General features: G+C 39.3%; 1 long non-coding RNA gene across 1 annotated transcript in view; it reads right to left on the bottom strand.

Moving 5' to 3' along the window:
- Positions 1-3,650: 3,650 nt before the first annotated feature.
- The window catches only part of LOC129150494 (uncharacterized), a 222,583-nt gene continuing 207,736 nt past the window's right edge, over positions 3,651-18,497 (bottom strand). The window contains exon 3 of the long non-coding RNA XR_008557247.1: positions 3,651-3,819. This is a non-coding gene — a long non-coding RNA (uncharacterized LOC129150494). The remainder of the gene's footprint in view (positions 3,820-18,497) is intronic.

Here is an 18,497-nt window from a genome sequence, read left to right as displayed (position 1 = left end):
AGGCAGTTTTTTTGTGTGTTTTTTAAATTTATCTTTATTGTTGAAAGCATTACAGGATGTCCCCTTTTTTTCCTCCACTGATGCCTTCTACCCTGCACCTGCACCTGCCCCCAAGGCCTTCATTATTGTCTGTGTCCAGAGCAAAAGAGGGGAGGCAAAGACAGTTTTTGACTCACACAATAAGAAAGAACTGTATGAAATTAGAGTTGTCTGAAATAGGATCAAGTGCCCTGTACTTCGTCTCTGGAAATCTTAATATAAAGCCCAGAAAATTACTTTAAAGAGATTATTGGTGTGCAACTCACACAGTAGATAATAGTTGGACCAGAATAATACTGACGATAGTAGTATTTTCAAGCTTGGGATATATTCATTTGTTGAGTTTCAACATTTTCAGGAGAGGCAAAGTGTCACTTATGCTATTTTTCTCTCTCCCCTAATCAGCCCTGCATAGAGGGCAGGATTTTCAACAAATATTTATTTTACAAATATGCACTGGTCTTCTGGAAGAACAAAAACATTTCATGAAATCCTTATGGTAAGTTATCACATTACACAGATTGACATCTGAAAATAGTTTTTAAAAGGACAAGGCAATGAGACATACCACAAGCAAATATTTTTATGTCTATTGTACATGAGAGAAAAAGAAATTCAAAATATATGAACCATATTTCTCAAAAAATTGCCTGAGATGTGTAAACAAAAGCTATGAGCAGACTACATAAAAATAATGGCAATTTCTAAATATAGTCATTACACATTCATATTATGTTTTTAGCTTGTTACATGTGGATATATCTAGATTGTTTTGTGTTGATGAAAAGTTGTACAACTTTTTTCCAATATTTGAAATTTGGCAAAGCTTAAAGTGACTTTTTCCACTATTTATTAAGCCCATATGAATTTCAAAGATTATTTATGAGAATGGTTTGATTTTTTTTGGAAGGTTCCTAGTAATGGATTTGTTTATAAAAGCATGTAAATGCCTAGAAAATGTACTCTGTTAAACAAATTTTTCAAATAAATTTTTCCATCAGAAGGAACATTAATTCTGAATTTATCCTAAGGTCTGGAATTCTAATCCCTCTCTGGCCATGTTTCCTTAGCAGTTCAGCCATCTCCTGGTGCCCACTTCCTGCCAGGGACTTCATATGTGTACCAATGCAGACTGGCTGAGTTTGCTTCCTAAAAAACTTTATTTTGATTGAGAAAAGACTAATCAGGAATTGGACTGGGCTTGATGTAGCCCCATGTGAACTAGGCAGCTGATGTCCCAGATGGTCTTACTTAAGGCTAAATAACCTAGATTTTAAGAAAAGAAACTGATGCTCAACTTCTCTGGGAACTGGGCACTACATTATTGATGCCACAGGACCAAACTGGGAGTCTTACCAAAAGAAAATGATGATGAAAATCCAATTATTTTCTATGGGACCTTAAAACTGTGCTTTTCATTATAAAAGTGCCAAAGAGTTCAAAATTCTTAGCATACTTTATTAAAAGTAATCTGAGGATGTGAAGCTATGCACAACTGCTAATTTCCACAACCTTCTGAACATAAAGGAGACAGATTTACTTCTTAATTGTAGTGTAGGAAAAAGGTTGTACATAATTTTATAGATAAATGCAAACAAATGTTGAGTAGCTTTTACTGCTGTTTTTATTGTTTAAAGTATTACAAATAGTAGTGCATATGTCTCTTTTTTTTCCAATTGATCTTCCCCCATCCTCCTCTATCCTCCAACACATGTCCTCATCCCCCTCCCAGTGTCTTGCGTCCATTGGTTATGCTTATATGCATGCATACAAGTCCTTCGGTTCATCTCTTACCTCCCCCCAGCAACCCTCTCCAGCCTTCCCAAGACAGTCTGTTTGATGCTTCTCTGCCTCTGTATCCATTTTTGTTCATCAGTTTATAATGTTTTTTATTATCCATAAATGAGTGAGATCATGTGGTATTTTTCTTTCACTGACTCGTTTATTTCATTTAGCATAATGCTCTCCAGTTCTATCCATGCTGTTGTAAATAGTAAGAATTCCTTCTTTTTTTATAGTAGTGTAGTATTCTATTGTGTAGATGTACCACAGTTTTCTAATCCACTCATCTGCCGATAGGCATTTAGGCTGTTTCCAAATCTTAAGCTATTGTAAATTGTGCTGCTATGAACATAGGGGCGCATATATCCTTTCTGATTGGTATTTCTGTCTCTGTTGAGTAGCTTTTAAAAAGATATTTCTTTTACATTAAAACTGTATTAAACTGATTATTCAATTTTCAATAGAAACCATCTTTAATTTTTTTTTAATTTTTGGAATCTAGTGTAATCAAATAATATGCTCCAAAAATATATTTTTACCACCTCTTCAACCCAATACTTTTAAACATGTTAGGGTATTCACTTGTGTAAACCGAGTCAGCATGGCCAGTGGTGAACCTGAGGAGGGGCAGTGAAGAATTAAAGAGAACAGATAAGAGACTATATCTGGGGCCAGGTGGGACACTGTTCTCAGATGGAGAGACAGTGATGCAGCCTGTAAGCCGAGTATTTCATAGTCAGATCCCACAAGGCAAAGCAAGGGCGTGATCAAGATGTTTACAATGTTCTCGAGTTTCAAATCTACTTAATTACATGCAGCTGAGAACTCTATCAAGATTTGTTTTGGCAGCACTTGCCACACCTCCCGAAGCCTATATCACTCAGCCACCTGGGACCACAGGTACAGACCATAAAGTCAAGCTTACAACTATAGCCTTTGGCTATAATTGTGCGGGGAGGGCTTTGCCCTCCAAGTTGGGACCTTCATGTGGCTATGTCACAAGAGGACCGTGCCTTCTCAACAGTCCGAGGCTTGAACCTGTCCAAAGGCTGCAGCCACTGTCCACACTTGTGGAAGACATGGCAGTCCTGATGCCCTATCCCACCACCCACTGAATCAGCTGAAAACTCCAATGGGAGCAGCTTTAAACAGCATGATTTATAAAAGGAGTTATTATGCATAGTATACACCATTTAATATGTAGAGGCTTGGTAGAGTGAGATGACCAGGAAGTCAAAGATATTTTAAAAATCCAAGGATGATATTTATGATTTTAAGTATTTCAGTTCCAAGGATTGTTTTTTTTAATTTTCTTAACCACAAAGTTACTAGCCCCCATATTTTTGTTTTCCTTCCTCTTTCTTTCATGTTTTTTTTTTCTTTTTTCAATTCTAAATTTTACAGGATACTCCAGAAAACTTAACTTTTAAAATATGAATAATATTTTAGAACAAGATCTGATTCAATGTCCATGGGATCACACCATTCTTTTCTCCTCAGGTAACATAATAGCTCCTATCATGTGTCAGAGCAAAACAGGAAAGCAAATAACCTTTCCTACCTTCAAGTTACATACAACATAATGGTCAAAGATCTTGAAAGTTCACTGAACTTTTAGTCTATAAAATGTTTTAGCAGCATGACCATTCCTCTACTAGATTTATATCTACCCATCTGCTGAGAGCTAGGCTGATGACCAGAAATGAAATCCAGGAAACAGTGTGGAAGCCACTGCCACTATCACCTTCCTTTGACTAACCCTGGCATTCTAGGAATAAGAAAGGTAGCCGAGGCAAGAGTTGAGTCTTCACTTGATTTACTTCCCTCCCTCATAGTCTTCACATCTTCTTTGTGCATGATACACTGACTCTGCCCACTTTGCTCCTCCTTTCCTTATTTCCATTAGATGGGAAGTTTCTTGAATCTCCTCCAAGTTGCCCAGCACCATGCCTTGTACATAAGTGCTCAGTGAATGCTTCTTGAATTATAAAACTTGTGCTGATAAAAAAACAAAAGGAAACCATAAAATATTATCAAAAGAGCAAAACAAAACTTTCAGAGGAATATTGATTTTAATAGTGTCCCTATCTGAAAACAGGGTATTTCATACTTAATTTTCTATAATGTCATATGCACAGTAAGCCCACTAAGTGTTGAATTTCTACTGGTCAGACGATGCATATGTAGGGGCATTAAAACAAATAGGGAAGAAGGAGAGGACTTTCAACACCCTTAATTAAAAATTATGCCTCAGAAAATCCAAAAGATAGAATCTGATTTTATTTCACCACATGTGGCAGATGGAAGTAGCTGAGCAAAAGCTATTTCCTTTCTCCTGCTCTGCTGGTCATTGTTGTGGAGCGGAGGCGAGTAAATGACCACTAGAGCCCAGACCAAATTAAAATTTAGGGAGCCTGTATTAGCCAGGCGGCCGGGCGACCCGGCGACTGCTCTGCCATTCTCCACGCAGGGAGACCAGAGAGCAGCAGCGACCCTTTGTGTAGGACCGCTTTTAAGCACATTAACCACATCCAGTTTTTGCAGAACAAGTAACCCAAGACAAAACAGTTTTTCCCAAGCAACGTCAGAGTCATGCCAATGACGACCATGTTATTCACAGGGTCATCCTGTTCTTCAGAAAGCTGACAGTGTTCTATGAAAGAAGGCCTACGTGCTGGGAAGAGGCTATGAGACCATATCTCAAGACCTGGCCTAGTGTCAGCACTGACAATTCTATCTGGGACACAGTCCACGGCCTCAGTAGTGCTCAATTCCCACTCTGCAACAGTCATCTCCCTTCCTCCATGACAATCTGAAAATTCCAGCTATTCAATTTACTAGCTTCACTTGCCAATAGATGAGACAGAAGGGATTCCACAGAGAGGCTCTTGATGACAATATTCACTCTCTGATTAAAAAGAGTAAGACTCCTGAGGATGTTAGTGTTACCCAGCTTCCCCTTCCTCTTTGTCTTTCCGTGGGTCCTGTCCTCAACCTGTCGCAATCATCTTGAAATCATAAAAAACATGCTTAGGATCAAAGGCAAAACAGAGCCCAGCAAAGAGTAAGGATTGAAGGAGCCTGGGACTCCCAGTTCTGGACTCTTAAGTGAGATGATGTAAAGCTCCATTGTTTAAGTGACATTTACCTAATTGTTCTGTATCGTGAGTAAGGTGCTCTGCTAAACACTTTATATGCATCACCTCATTTTATTCTGAAAACAGCCATGTAGGAGATGCCTGTGCCCTGTTTCTATGGAAAAGAAAAATGGGACTCGAGGTGTACAGTTCCATCCCAATGTCATAGTAAATAGCAGGCTCAAGGTTCAAAACCACAACTGTCTGAGACAGAACAGTCTATAATTTAACTATATTTTAACACTTATTAATTGGTTCAATTCTCATTTCTCAATTTGAAATGGAAAGTACACACAAGCAATTATTTCAATGCAATTGAGCCTTACTTGAAAAAGATGGCATATGAAAGCAATATAAGGGAAAGGTCTTGATGAAGATTTTGCTATAACCTGGGCAGGTAACATAATCTCCCAAGAGACTTGGTCTCACTTCAACTGTAGGAATATGCATTTCTAACATTCAATAGGACAATTTCATAGGTGGACACAGTAAATATCAATGTATGGACAAGTACATGAATGAATGCTGACTGCTGGGATACATGAGGAAGTATACACATGAGGTTCAGGTCAAATTATTATTTTTCCATAGGAGGCTCAAGTAGCAAGTAGTATGTCAAGTGTTTCTTGGAAGTAAGGAAAAAAGAAAGAGAGGAAGAGGAAGAGAAGGAGAGACGAAAGAATGAACTTAAGAGAAGCCCAGACATAATTTCCTTACAGCCACATCTGAATATTGTAGTGCTGGTCTAGGTCCCTCACATCACTCTCATTGAATTTTGGGGTCCAAGTGTTCACATAGACAAGGACACATCGTGTTCTTCACTCCTGCAGTGTCAGCCAATGGCTCTCCTGATCTTGGCTTCTGATATCTCTGATCTTTTATGGGTAGAAACACAACCCTGTATCTGTGTTTCCTTGATGCCATCTGGCTCCATGAGAGTTTCCACACATGGCTGTTATTTGGTCATTGACCTACCTGCTCAGGCTTATATTGATTTCCTAATTCTTGAATTTCTGTCCTGAAATTAGTATACACTATACTGCGCTTTTTCTTTACCATTCTCCTTAGATCACTCTCTCCTAAGAGTTTCTTCTGGACCTGGACCCAAGATGTTGTGAGGTATTTCATCTCATTCTTATTTGCTATGGTCTGAATGCTGTGTTCTCACAGAATTTGCATGTTGAAGTCCTAATACCCAATGTGATAATGTTAGCAAGTGGGGCTTTGGGGAGGTGATTAGGTCATGAGGGTAGAGCCCTCATGAATGAGATTAGTGTCCTTATAAGAAGAGATCCCATAGGGCTCCCTAGTCCCTTCCACCATGTGAGGATACAATGAGAAATATGCAACCTAGAAGAGGACCCTCACCAACCACGCTGCTACTGATCTTGGACTTCCAGCCTCCAGTTTATAAGCCACTCAGTCCATAGTGCTTTTTGACAACAGCCTGAACAGAGTAAACCATCATTCATTCTCATTCAAGGTATTGCTTGAACATTAATTAAAGCACATTAATGCAGTGGTTCTCAGAGTGTGCTCTCTGGACTAACATAATAAATATCACTTGAAACTGGTTAGAAATGCACATTCTTAGGCCTTACCTCCAAACTTCTGAATCAAATTCTGGGAATGGGTCTCAGCAATTTGTATTCTAACAGCCCTCCAATGGATTCTCATGATTGCTAAAAAGTCTGAGAACAACTACATAAACTACACCAATGGATACTTATTTTGAAAGAAATACATTTATCATTTTCTTTTAGGTTCAAAAACCATGAGAAACACTTTTAATAAGTCACTGTAACAGACACATAATAGACTGAGTTACTAGGCTTAGTTTGGGCTTGAAAGCAAAATCTGAGACAAAAATTAAAATGCAGATAGTTTTTCTGGGAAATAATACCAGGAAGCAAAAGTGAGGGAGGATCAGGGTCACTGTTAGCAGCAGAAATCCAGCTTTGCCAGGGCTTCTCAGATGGGTACAGAAAAAAAAAATTTTTTTTCATCGAAAATGTAGGAGTATGAAAACTTACCCACTGGTTCCAGTTCCCTGTTATTTGAAGTTTTGCCCAAGGATTACCAACACCCTTGAACTATGGGCTGCACCTGTATGCAACTAAGGACAATAGCTTTATCTGGAGAAAATCCTGAAGCTGAAGAGTGGGATAACTCATGGAAGAACCTTGAGGCAGGACACTCCCTGTGTACACATCTGCCCACCAGGGCTGAGAGGATGGAGCAGGAAGTACCAAATACTTCTGCTACAGTTCCCGTCACAAAATTAGACTGAAGTGTTTTTAGGGTTTTAAAATGACAAACCTTAGTCTAGGAGAGATAAGATTGATAAATTGCTTTACTTGTTTGTTTTTAACTCACATAATTTCATTTATACTTTAGTTATATTTGAAGTGACTGATGAGAGGTACACTTTATGAACAATTACTATTTCCTACATGAGCCATGTTTTATGACTAGCCACATTTATCTCACACACGTTTCACCAACTTCAACAACCAGACAAACTTAAATGGGAGTCAGGTCTGAGAAAATAGCTTAGCTAATTGTAGATAGTTACAAAACATGACTAATAAGTTTTCTAATTAAAGGTATTTTCCCACTGCTTGAAAAATTCAGTTTATTTCCAAACACAGAGTAGAGAGTTTAGGCACAGAGTCATAAGGAGAGAAAAAAACTTTGGATCAAATGAATTTTCATAATTTCCCTTTAATTAAAATGTTCCCATTTAAAAGGAAAATTCATATCTTTTTTTCCTTTCCCAAATTGTTTTCAAAGTAGACATTTCTCTAAGATTTAAAAAATAGGATGTAGTGACACAGCAATCATGTCTGATCATATAATCAGTGAGCTCAGTTCTCCTGCCTCTTTATCTTTAAAACTCTGTACTTTAAATGCCAGAGCCCACTGGTTGTCCTACAGCACTGGTCGGCAAACTCATTATTCAACAAGGCCAAATATCAACAGTACAACGATTGAAATTTCTTTTGAGAGCCAAATTTTTTAAACTTAAACTTCTTCTAACGCCACTTCTTCAAAATAGACTCGCCCAGGCTGTGGTATTTTGTGGAAGAGCCACACTCAAGGGGCCAAAGAGTCGCATGTGGCTCACGAGCTGCAGTTTGCCGACCACAGGCCTACAGTGTTTCTTTTCCTCTTCTTCCACAAAGAACCCAATTTAAAGTCTACTTAACCCAGCCTCCCTTGCAGTTAGGTTGAATCATGTGACTAAATTTGACCAATGAAATGTAGGTGAAAATGTCATGTGACAGTTTTTGACAGCCTTTCTTAAAATCCAGCCCAAACATGAACTTTGCCCCCATTTCCTCATCTCTTCCTCCTTTCTGCTGACTTATACAGCTGTGATACTTTAGCAACCATTTGATGCTTTAGATGATCTGGGGCAAGAGTCAGCATACTACAGCCTCTGGTATAAAGTTGGCTTGCTACCTGTTTTTATATGGCTGACAGGCAAAGAATAGATTTTACATTTTTAGAAACTTAGAACAAGAATAGTATTTCATGACACATGAAAACCATTTGAAATTCAAATGTTAGTGTTCATAAAAAATAATGTATTGAAACACAGCCACATTCATTAGTTTACTTACTGTCTATGGCTACTTTCACATTACAATAGTAGAGTTGAGTAGTTGCAACAGAGATCATATGGCTCTAAATATTTAGTACCTGCACCTTTGGAAAAAGGTTGTAGACTTCTAATCTTGACAGTGGAGTCCAAGCTATGCAGAACAATAAATACAGAAACTATCAGGAGACTAGGTCCTTTAGGACTTTATGCAGTGAAGCTGCCATGTAGCCTGGATCAAGTACCTCCAGACCTTCACATGGGAGTAAAATAAACTCCTGTTTTTTAAAGTCCTTGTTCCATAATGTAATAGTCTGAATATTGCACCCAATTTCTCAGCTCTCCCTGAATCCCGCCTGCCATGTGTCTTCACAGTTACTCCCACAAAAGGCAGAGCATACTTCCTCAACCCCTACCTTTGGCCTTGGCCAACTGGGTGTTAGCAGCAGAAGCTTGAAATCTATTTATGCAATTCAGCTTTTCCTATTGTGCTACTACCATTGTCATGAGAAGAAATTGGCCTAGCAGTCTGCAAGTCCCTGAAGAAGGAGAGAGAGATAGATTTGAAGTTCACTTTCCAATGCAGTTGAATCAGAACTGCTCCAGTTGACCCACTGAACACCAGTTTTAGTTGAAACCAGCCAACTGATCTGTGACTATGATGATAATACTTGACTGCTGCATGCCACTGAGTTTTGAGTGGTTTGTTTTGTGGCAACAGTTGACTAATATAGGTGGTAACTTTTAGTTTCTGTTACTTGCAGCCAAACTTAAGCCTACATTGTTGTTTCTGGTAATTATACCATAACTGAGATGAAAGTGCAAGCTTTCAGAAGAGGTATCACACTATGGAATATTAGACATAGATAATAATAATAATAAAGAAATTCAGCTCTACCACATAACATTTGTGTAATCATAGACAGGTTATTTTACCTCTCTAAGCCTAAGATCCTTGTCAGAAATATGACAACTATTCTATCTACATTTTGGTGTTCTCTCTAATAAGATAATGTAGACAAAACACTTGCTAGATAATACAATTTAAAAATTAACTTTTATTGAGCATTTTCCATGTGCTCACCACTGTGCCCAAACAATCAGAAATATTGTTTTTATTCCCACACTAGAGGTCTGGTGCATGAAAATTCATGCACTGGAGGGGGGGCGTCCCTCAGCCTGGCCTGCCCCCTCACCGTCCAGGAACCCTCAGGGGTGGGAGGCGACCCAGTGATCAGGGGAAGGCAACACCCCATCACACTTCTGCTGCTGCCACTGCCAGCAGTGCAAGCCTCAGCCGGCCCTGGTTACCTGAGCCTCAGGCGGCCCTGGGCAGCCACTATCCGAGGCTTGCCTGCACCTCGGGCTGGCCCTGGGGGGCTGAGCGCCACCATCTTGTGGCTGTGGGCACCACCATCTTTGAGGGCATGGCATTCAATTAGCATATTCCCTCCTTATTGGCTGTGGGTGCCACCATCTTTGAGGGCATGGCATTCAATTAGCATATCCCCTCCTTATTGGCTGTGCGTGCCACCATCTTTGAGGGCAGGGCAGTCAATTAGCATATTCCTTCTTTATTGGCTGTGGGCACTGTCATTTTTGAGGGTGGGGCAGTAAATTAGCATATTCCCCCCTTATTGGCTGTGGGCGCTGCCATCTTTGCAATGGTGTGAGGGTCAATTAGCATATTCCCTCTTTATTAGATAGGATTAGGTATCAGAAAAACAAGGCTTAATGGGTTTAAATAATTCATCCATGGATATAAAGTTAGAAAAGGCAGAGCTAGGGCTCAACCACTAGAAGTCTCTCTCCAGAATCTATGATGTTAACTTCCAGCATTTAACATCTTCATCCTCTCTCCTTTCTTATATTCCTTGTATTCCTGGTAGCCTGGTTAATGTTAACTTTGAGGAAAAAGTCATATACCTGGCAAGCTAAATGCACCAACTAAATGTTTACACTGAAAGTAGAGTCAATTAAGAGCAGACTCCGTAGCACTCAGGTGTACCTTCAAATTTGTGTCCTGGTAAATGTTTAACAACTAACTCACCTTCCCACTCCCACCATTTGTATTAGTTGTAGATTTCCAGGATGAAATTATCACCAGGGCTGATTTCAAACTACCAACCAAGGGACACTGATCAAAGCTTGGGGAAAAATGTGCATAATGAGCTGTCAGGAATCTTTATGCCATACCATTGCCTAGAACCACATAAAGGAAGAGTCAAAGTAAAGATTATAAATTACTCAATTTCCCTTCAGATAATAGAGGCAGGAAGTAGTCTGAGGGGTTACAAATTTGCTGATACAAATGGCCTCAGAGCCCAAACAATTAATATTACCAGAACACAGGGCAAAAGTGTTAAGAGGGTAGAAATGGTAAAGCCAGTGATGAGCTAAAGAGATCATGTAGACTACTGCAAAAAGACATTCAAAGTCAGGATTGTTTAAAATCTGAGCTGACTCTACACACATATACACCCACATACCCACCCCCACACACACAAATCCAAATACTGGAATAAGGTGTGAGCCACCAGTTTTTAAATTCTGCTTCTCTGTGACTCAAAAATGAGTAATTAGACTCTATGTTTGAGGATTGTGTGCAAACCAATTATTCAGGAATCTTTCAAATCAATTTTGCCCATGTAGTTAGCCTTTATCATGGTCCTGTGAAACAATATTATCTTCACTATAACAAAACAAACACTATGTGACAAAATCCTATTGATGTTTTCATTGCCTGTTATCCTTAATTAACCCAGTAGAGCAAGCCAAATGTCTGCTTTGAATTCCAAGCAGCAATTTTTGTAGATTCTATACTCCTCATGAACACAAAGGTGCCCTGCTTGAAAATGTTAATCTCCAAAGCAGTATTAGTTACTAAGCTACCAACTCTATTTCCATGGTTTTAAAAAATACCTCAGACAGAGATTTGGAATGAAGATATCCAAAATCTGGGACCAATCAAGAAATCACTCCCTAAAAATCTTGTTAGCTCCATTAAGTGTTTCCATCTAAAAAATGAGTTTTACTTTAGAACAATTCCAAATCCTTTGAATTAATTTTCCATTCTCCTTTTCACCGTTCCAGCACTTCTTTTCATATATGCCTCTTTTTTTAACCAGCCTGGCAGATGTTTTAAAATTTTAATGAGTAAATTTAAGTTCTTAAATTATTTCAAAAAGATAGGATTATACTAATCTATTTTGGACAGTGAATTACCCTTTAAATTAAATCACCAAGCAACCAAAGTCCATATTCCAATAAAAATAATCAGAATAGACCAAAGACTATCTAAATATTTCATAATTGTTTTTAATTTGCTGTTGCCAGTCTTTATAATCTACATAAACATGCAGGGATTTTCCAAGGAATACAACCTTGAATGGTCAGCTATTTAAATCTTATCAAAGCCCTTCCAAAGGAAAGTGTTATTTATGCATATGGTTTGAAGCATATGCAGGCATCCATTCCTGTAAATCAAGGACTTCCACATTGTGTTCTAGAATTCTACAGTTGGGTTTTAAGAACCAGGCCAAGCCAAGGTGGCAGATTTCAGAGTCTCGCACTACCATATAAATCAGGGAGTTTGGCTTTATATATTGGGGATCTGCCAAAGATTTCATTTGAAAAACAAGAAAGGTTTCTGATTCTTAAAGGATATGAGAACTGTACTGTAACAATGCTCTGTTTTATACTTAAATCAACCCTGAGCATCAGAAAACTTTGTGATTACACTACTACTATACTGATTCCAGGACAGTAATGACCCTGACTATTGTTATTAGGAAGCACACTAAGAAACAGTTATACTATAAAAACCTTTACTGTGATGGCTTAATAGTTACTGAGGTCTCTGAGCACCACGTACCTCAGTGCTCCCAAATGCAGCAGCACTTGAAAAAAATATTTTAGAATTAAGTTGGATAAGTAAAGCTTTACCTGTGATATTGGAGAAAGTATACCTAATCATATATGCCTTTTTATTTCTACCTCGTAGAAACTTGGAATGAAATCCATGTCACAGAAATAATTAGTTTATGTATACAACTTTCTTACTTGAGTTCTGGTTTCTATTTTTGTCTTCATATATTAACTTATACTTTCACCAGGCTACATGTTTTTTTTATTTTATCATATGTTGTATTATTTAAAATACTAGAGGCCCGGTGCACAAAATTCATGCACGGAGTGTGGGGGGGTGTCCCTCAGCCCAGTCTCCACCCTCTCCAATCTGGGACCCCTTGAGGGATGTCCAACTGCCCGATACTCTTACAATCCAGGACTGCTGGCTCCCAACTGCTCGCCTGCCTGCCTTCCTGACTGCCCCTAACCGCTTCTGCCTGCCAGCCTGATCACCCCCTAACCACTCCCCTGCCAGCCTGATTGATGTCTAACTGCTCCCCTGCCAGCCTGTTTGCCCCCAACTTCCCTCCTCTGCCAACCTGGTCACCCCTAACTTCCCTCCCCTGCAGGCTTGATCGCCCCCAACTGCCCTCCCTTGCAGGCCTGGTCCCTCCCAACTGCCCTCCCCTGCTGGCCATCTTGTGGTGGCCATCTTGTGTCCACATGGGTGCAGGATCTTTGACCACATGGGGGCAGCCATCTTGTGTGTTGGAGTGATGGTCAATCTGCATATTACTCTTTTATTAGATAGGATAGAGGCCTGGTGCATGGGTGGGGGCCAGCTGGTTTGCCCTGAAGGGTGTCCCGGATCAGGGTGGGGGTTCCCTTGGGGCATGGGGTGGCCTGGGCGAGGGGCCTATGGTGGTTTGTAGGCTGGCCACGCCCCCAAGCGACCCAAGTGGAGGCCCTGGTATCTGGGATTTATTTATCTTCTACAAATGAAACTTTGTAGTCTGGATCAGAACCAAGCCTTCTGCTCCCTCCGTGATGGCAGCCATTTCTGTTGGGATTTATTATCTTCTATAATTGAAACTTTGTAGCCTTAAGCAGAGTCCTGGGACTGCCAGGGTGTGTGGAAAGGTTGGCTTCCTCCATCGCCGGGGAAACCTAAGCCTCCCTCCTGCTCTCTCCGTGGCTGCAGCCATCTTGGTTTGGGTTAATTTGCATAATCGCTCCTGATTGGCTAGTGGGCGTGGCTTGTGGGCATGGCTTGTGGGTGTAGCAGAGTGATGGTTAATTTGCATATTACTCTTTTATTAGATAGGATAAGATTGATTATATATAACAAAGATCTGAAATATCTAGGTAGAAATGTAGTTTTTCTCACGTGAAACAGCTCTGCTCCATGAGAATGTCTGGGCCTCAAGTTCCCTCTATCTCACCCTCAAACCTATGGTGTGGTCCTTATTTGCATAATCCACAGTGGTGCACCCACCATGTCCACACCCCCTGTAGCAAGATAAAGGGTGGGATAGAAGTGCAGCACAGCCTTTCTCCCCACGGACACACCAGGAAGTTGTTTACATCAGTTCCACACATATCACATTGGACAAATCTAGTCACACATATAATTTTTATATCTGTGTCTTCATCTGTGGGTTCTAGTGAGATAAAAAGGAAGCAGAGAACAGACATTGGAAAAAGAAATGAATCCATTTTCTTAGTATTATTGCCTAAGTCAGTGGTCGGCAAACTCATTATTCAACAGAGCCAAATATCAACAGTACAACGACTGAAATTTCTTTTGAGAGTCAAATTTTTTAAACTTAAACTTCTTCTAATGCCACTTCTTCAAAATAGACTTGCCCAGGCCGTGGTATTTTGTGGAAGAGCCACACTCAAGGGGCCAAAGAGCTGCATGTGGCTCACGAGCCACAGTTTGCCGACCACAGGCCTAAGTCATTTGTTCTCAAACATTACCATAATCAGATTCACCAGGAGTGTGCTTATTAAAATCACAATTTCTTGGACAACCAACACTGACTTTCTGAACTAGAATTTCAAGGAAAGAGGCCTGGTAATCTGTATATTTGATAATCACTCCAGATTATTTTAATCATCAAGTATGTTTGAGAAACAATGGAGTTAATTAACCCTATTGTTTTCAATAAGAAATCTATCCTGGCACTAAGTGATTCAGCTATCATTATCTCTTTAAATCAACTGGAGAATAAAAAGTAACATAATAAATATTATCACCCCTTTGCTTGTCCTCAGCATCCAACACATACTCTTCTAAGGGCCTCTTTCCTTGTCCTGACTATCTCTTTTTAATTCATGCCTTCCATTTCCTTTTAAAGTAGGCTTTTTCATCACAGTACTTCTTGAGCTCACCTCCATATTCCTAAGCACAGCCAACCATAATACCAGTGTTATCCTTGATGGTACATGGTGCCATGAGGAAACAGCCACATTAACAACAACAACAACAAATTACAGTGCAATAAATATGACAATTGCTATGGGGGAGGCAGGTACAAATTGCTCAAGATGATGAATAAAGTGATGATATCATGGAAATCTCAAAATAAGACTCAATTTAAAGACTTTGAATTAAAGGAGAGAAGAAAGAAAAGCAAAGAAGCCCAGGCTAATATGAACAGCAGAGTCACTAAAGGCTTTTTTCAGCTCACAAGATTACACTGAAACCCTGATCAGAAACCTTTGGGGAAGTAGTATATCCTCTCCTAACTCCTCCCAGTACCATTTTCCTGCTATTTTCAAGACTGATATCTCTCCAGGAAACCTCTTGATCAGCATTCCATGATGCTGACCTGGTCATCATCAGAATGGATCTTCCCTGTTTGAATTCTGAAACCAGACAATTCAGAAACAAACAAGATTCTCACAGACAGGGCTTCTCACTAGGCTCTCAAATTCTGTGGGTTATATGAACATAATGGCCAGAATAAACAGTGCTTCTTCCCAGTGCCCCATAGCCAATTCCTGACTTGCTCCAATAAGTTTATACTTAATCACATTGATTATGTGTTTAAAACTCCACAGCATTCTAAAGTATGTTTATTTACAGTGAAAATTAATTCTTATTTCTAACTTTACAAAGAAACAATGAGAAATCTGATTAGTATTACAGAAATAAAGAAACCCCACCCCCACCCCCAGGCATTCCACAGTTTTGCTTTCCATGGTTTCAGTTACCTGTGATTAACTGTGGTCTGAAAATATCAAATGGAAAAGTCCAGAAATAAACAATTCATAAATTTTAAATTGCATGCCATTCTGTGTAGTGTGATGAAATCTCACACCATTTCACTTCTTCCATCCCAGGATGTGAATCATACCTTTGTCCAGTGTACCCAGGCTGTATACGCTCCCCACCTGTTAGATATTTAGTAGCCATCTAGGTTATCAGATTGACTGTCACATTATCACAGAGCTTGTGTTCAAGTAACCCTCATTTTACCTATTAATGGCCTCAAAGCCCAACAGTAGTGATAGTGGCAATTCGGACATGCCAAAGTGAAGCTATAAACTTTATCATAGGTATGTATGTACAGGAAAAAAAACATAGTGTATATAGACTCCAATACTATCCATAGTCTCAGGGGTTTTGGGATAGTATCCACATAAGGGGTTCTGGAATTTATCTTGGATATGGGAGGAACACTGTGTATTTATTGCCACATTGTCAGGCTCATATATATTCCAGAAAGTAAGATATATTTACTTATCCTTCAATCTTCAAACTAAAAAACAACATGCACTCTCAAAACCATTCTTAACCAGAAAGTGAACAGTATAGGTTGATATATAGAGCTAGTATGGAGTTGAAAGCTATGTCACTAAACAAGTGATCTAAAGGAAAAAGATTCCTACCCTAGGTATCATAATAGACTTTAATATAAAATGGAGTCATAGCAAAATATTCTGAGAAGTAGAGCCTCTATAACCAACGTAGAAAAAAGGTAAAGAGGATTTAGGAGTTCATGCCCAGATATGTACATTCAAAATAAGCATGTCTAGACCATCCCTGGTATTAAAAAGTAATAACATTTTATTTGAGTCCTTGCTTTACATGCAATTGTAACACTTAAGGAGTTGTTAATTCATATATAACTGAAATTAGTTTCTGATATGCAATTAAAAAAACACAGACCTTTGCAGTAATTAAAACTTAATCTCATTTTCCGTTGTGAATTTGGCATACAATATACTCATTAGAGCTAAAATAATTCAGGAATATTTTGCCATTATTATTTCTGCAATGAAATACAGAGTTTTAAGAATTATAAATCAGAAATTAAAGCATCACAATGGGGGCAGAGAAGACATTTGTAATACCTCCAACAATGAAAATTAGAAACAAATAAATAAAGCATCAGGTTTTTCAGATGATAGAATTATTTATCTGAAAAATTCCAGACAACATAAAAATTATTAGACTTAATAAGATAGTTTACTAAATGACTGGACACTAGAAAATATAGAGAATTTTTCCATATGTCAGCAACTACTATTTAGAAAATAAAACACAATTTAAATATAAAGAAAATATAAATTATATAAAATGCATGGAAACAAAAAATATTAATTTTAAGAAATCTATAAAAATAAGTCTAATATTTGAGGAATATAAAAAAACTGATTGGGTATTGAACCAAATTTTGTTCATTATTTGGAATACTCAATATGTAAGAAATGTTGATTCTCTATATATTGATTAGTATGCTTCCAATAAAAGTCAAAATGGAATTCTTGGCATATACTGAATTGATTCTAAATATTTTTAGAAAAATAAATAGACAAAATAAAGAATAAATTGGGGGCAGAAATGAGCAGGGGAGAATTAATTAGCACTTTTACATTTTAAAATATAGCATAAAATTAAAATATTATCATGTATTATGAGTAACAATCCTAATATATAAAAACCCAGGGTCCGTAACAACCGACCGAAGGCTCGACCGAAAACCAGAAATCAGCACTGACTGCCGCCAGTGCAGGTGCAGCAACCCAGCACTTACTACCGAGGGGGCTGAAGATCAGGTCCAGAGAGAGGCCCAGAGAGAGAGGCAGGGTCTGATCCACAGCCTTCATGGCAGCTGCTGATCAGCCGTTGCCTCTCTCTTACTCTCCAGGCTTCACCAGTAGTCGCACCTCTGTTTCTCTCCGGGCATCCACGGGGTCTACTGATCAGCCACGCCTCTCTGGTCAGGCCCAGAGATAGGCCCAGAGATGCTGAGTGGCACAGAAACTGACCAATCAGAACCAAATTTGGGTGAACTGTGAGGAGACACTGGCTGCCTAAGAGGCAGAGCTTTTGACACTGACTGGCATAGAAACCAACCAATTAGAACCAAATTGGCTGGCAGGGGAGGACAGCTGGAGGTGAGATCAGGCCAGCAGGGGAGGGCAGTTAGGCACAATCAGGCTGGCAGGGGAGAGCAGTTAGGGGCAAGATCAGGTTGGCAGTGGAGGGCCATTGGGGGCAAGATAAGGCCAGCAGGGGATGGCGTTTGGAGGTAATCAGGCCAGCAGGGGAGGGTAGTTGGGGACAACCAGGCCGTTAGGGAAGGGAGGGAAGTTAGGGGTGATCAGGCAGGTAGGTAGAGAGTTTAGGGGCAATCAGGCAAACAGGCAGAGGGGTTAGGGGCAATCCGGCAGGCAGGCAGAGGCAGTTAGGGGTGATCAGGAAGTCAGGCAGGCAGGTGAGCAGTTAGGAGCCAGCGGTTCCAGATTTTGAGAGGGATGTCCGATTGGAGAGGGTGCAGGCTGGGCTGAGGGAACCCCTTCCTCCGTGCACAAATTTTGTGCGCCGGGCCACTAGTATACAATAAAGTAAAATAAAGCTGAAAATAGAATTGAATATAAAAACACATATCCTTATAAATATTCAATAAGTGATGCTAGAATAACTGGCTATAGTATAGAAAAAAATACAGTCTTAACATTACTTGCCAAAACTTCTAATAGGTTAAAGAACTAATTTTTAAAATCAAAACCATATTTCTAAAAACAAAATATAGGTATATAGTTACATGATTACTGGAAAGAAAAAAGGCTTT

The sequence above is a fragment of the Eptesicus fuscus genome, chromosome 10, assembly GCF_027574615.1.
Source record: "Eptesicus fuscus isolate TK198812 chromosome 10, DD_ASM_mEF_20220401, whole genome shotgun sequence".
NCBI lineage: Eukaryota > Metazoa > Chordata > Mammalia > Chiroptera > Vespertilionidae > Eptesicus > Eptesicus fuscus.
The sequence above is the reverse complement of the archived record's forward strand: the minus strand, read 5'-3'. Positions and strand labels throughout refer to the sequence as shown.